We start from the raw sequence: 3,529 nt of genomic DNA, 5'->3' as shown, positions 1-3,529 counted from the left end.
GCTTAAGTTTTATCACTTTAATGTGTGGGGAACTTTCTTTGAGTTCTAAATGAAAAAATAAAACTACTTTCGTCACACTTTTCTCATATTCATAATTTAATTATGACCATGTCCAGGTGGGCAAGTTTCTTAATTTTAAAGCTCTAAACTGAATATTTCATCAATGTAAAAAAGCTGTTAAAATTTTCATAACATGTGGCCAGGTGCGGTGGCTCATGTCTGTAATCCCAGCACTTTGGGAGGCCAAGGTGAGCAGATCACTTGAGGTCAAGAGTTGGAGACCAGCCTGGCCAACATGATGAAACCTCGTCTCTACTAAAAATACAAAAATTAGCCAGGTGTGATGGTGTGTGCCTGTAATCCTAGCTACTTGAGAGGCTGAGGTACAAGAATCACTTGAACCAGGGGGACAGAAGTTGCAGTGAGCCGAGATCATGCCACTGCACTCCAGCCAAAAAAAAAAATAAATAAAATAAAAATGTGATTATATGTTAATAAGAAATTAATTTTAACTTAAAAAATACATTAAAGCCATTATCAAATTTTTTTCCCAAAATGGTCTTATTTCTTCTGGTTATATTTTAGTTAAAGCTTAAAACTTAAGTGTACTATCTGAAATATACTATTTACTCTTTCCTTAAAAGACCAGATTTTGACATCTATTTATATCACTTCTGGTTATGAGGTTTAGAAATGTTCTGTTACCAAATAGCAAATTTTAGTTTTTAACTATAGGCAACTCTTATAAATATTCTTGGCAAATTTAAAGGAATTAGACTTTATTCAGAGTAATTTTTCATTTTTCATTGCAAGAATAGTAAAGGAGTTACTTAAATTACTTGCCTTAAACCTTTGGACACTGTGGCTTAGTTCTTCTTCTATCATCATCTTGGCCTTAATCACTTATTGTTTAGATCATCAACAAGGAAATGCATCATTGTTAACTATAGAATTAATTCTACTTTGTTATGGGTCTTCTAGTATGGTGATGGATTCAATATATCGATATTTTAGCTAATTATTTGCATCTATACTCATGAGTTTTGGGGGCTATTTCTATCAAGTTTTGGTATGTAAACCATGCTGGCTTCAAAAATTGGAGGTTTTCCATAATTTTTCATAATTATCTATGAATTAGACCAAATCAAATACATGAAATTGTCAGTTCTTTGTAGGTTAGAAAAATGTCAGTAGTCGAAAAATCACTCAGGTTTACGCCTTTTGAAATAGTATTTCTCCAACAATCTTTTCAATTTCTTCTATATTCATTAGTCTTTCACCGTTTACTTCCTTTTCTTGAGTTACTTGTGTTAATTCATATTTACCATAAACAGTTTTATCTGGAGTTTCAAATTTATTGCCACTGAATTACAAATAATCTCTTTAAAAGGTTTTCTTTTTAATTCTTCCATGCCTGTGCTTGTATTCCCTTTCTCATTCCTGAATTTATATATTTTACTTTTTTTTTCCATTTAGTTAATCAGGCTTACTAATCTTTTCTAAGAACCTAGGCTTGGCCAGGCATGGTAGCTCATGCCTGTAATCCCAGCACTTTGGGAGCCCAGGGTAGGCAGACCTCTCGAGCCCAGGAGTTTGCGACCAGCCTGGTTAACATGGTGAAACCCCATCTCTACAAAAAATTAGCCAGGCACAGTGGCACATGCAGGTAGTCCCAGCTACTCTGGAGGCTGATGTGGGAGAATCACCTGAGCCCAGGGAGGTGGAGGCTGCAGTGAGCTGTGATGGTGTCACTGCACTCCTTGGTGACAGAGTGAGACCCTGTCTCAAAAACAAACAAACAAACAAAAACTTTAAAAATCTGTTTTGCAATTTCAAAATTTGTCATCATTAAATCTCTGTTCCTACTTGTTTTTGTTTTGTTGCTCTCTTTTTCAGTATCATTTGAATTTTTAAATCACATGTTTTCATATGTACCTGTTTTGAAAATAAGCAAATAATGTTTTAAACACTCAGGTGGGAGGGGGCAAAGAGGAAAAAAAAACATTTTTTCCTTTGTACTTTTCTTTGTCATTTGACTTCTTGCCAAAATATAATCTTATCTTGCCTCTGTAGTTTGACAGAAAAACAGAACAATAAGCATATTTTTAAATTTGTGATTTATTATCTTAGGTCCCACAGAAATTGTGGTGGGTAGGGAAGAAAAAAATCTTCATATCCCACAATCATTCAATAATCAACCCACTATAAAATTTGTCTCCACTCAAACATCTCCATCCCTTCTTGTCCCCATGAACACTGGCATCTATGCCCAATCATGGAGGGTTAATTTCTTGCTAAACTGTGGGATTTTGGAAATATTTAGTGTAAATAAAATGAAAATCTATTTCAAAGTGATATTACAAATCTCACGAAGCTGTGAAGTGATGTTTCAGGAATTACTGAAAAAGCCTTTGACTAAAGAGAAATTCAAGAAGGCTTATATATAATACAATAGGTGCTTCAAGAGAGAATGTTTTGAATACCAAAATACCTAGAGTCAACTTTGGGAAAATTGATGAAGTATGAAGTTTGCAAATATTTTTGGAAAATCAGCACTTTTTGGTCATTTTAGGCAAATCAAATGTGAAGTGAAAGATGTCAAGTCAGGCTCTCTTATGTTGTTGGGGTTTTTTCTGGTGCTTACAAAAGCCAACACAATTCATTCTTTGTTCATTCCAAAAATTATGGCATAGTTGACATATAACTCCATTTTGTTAAATATAAGATGATATGAATTTATTCTAATAACTGTTAATATTCAAAGCTTTTTCTTTATGTATTTATGATAAAATTTGTTTTCACTATATTCAATTTAATAAAGTGTTCTTGTACAAATTATCCCATTATTACACTTAGCAACGTTCCAAGAAAGTTTAGCAACCTTCCCAGAAACCATGTGAAAACCATTTTTTCCTTCTTCTTACAATAGAATAAAACGTAAAAAGGAATGAAGAGAGAAGGCATTGAGAAATAATTTAACTGCTTCCTAGTCCCTCGCAACTAGGCCTTTTTCACATTGTTTTATTACGAGTTTTTAGTTGAGTTCTGAAGACAATGGGCAAAAAAAACCCGTAATACTATATCAAGAGCATAGGTCCTGGAGCCAGGTTGCCTTAATTCATGTCCCACCTTTACTATTTACTGACTGCGTAGTGTTGGGCAAGTTAACTATTCCCTATGCATCCTCATCTGTAAAATGGAGACGATATTAATTGCACTTGCTCCTTATGACATTATTACAAGGATTAAGTGAGTTAAAATACGTAAAGTTATTAAATCAGTGCCTGATATGTAGTAATAAGTTTCCAATAAATTTAGCTGCTGTTTTTATTCATATATTCATGTTCAAATGCCAAGTATAAAAGCACATACCTTTAATTGTGTAGTATCATTAATTATCTTCGGTTGCCTTTGAGTGGTTTCATTGGAACAGATAAATAAGAGTTAACTATAATAGTTGCTTGGAAGTTTTATCATATTTTGTTTACCAAGTAGAAAAATTAACACTAAACAACATTACACTTCCAAT

The sequence above is a fragment of the Hylobates moloch genome, unplaced genomic scaffold, assembly GCF_009828535.3.
Source record: "Hylobates moloch isolate HMO894 unplaced genomic scaffold, HMol_V3 SCAFFOLD_1, whole genome shotgun sequence".
Taxonomy (NCBI): domain Eukaryota; kingdom Metazoa; phylum Chordata; class Mammalia; order Primates; family Hylobatidae; genus Hylobates; species Hylobates moloch.
The sequence above is the reverse complement of the archived record's forward strand: the minus strand, read 5'-3'. Positions refer to the sequence as shown.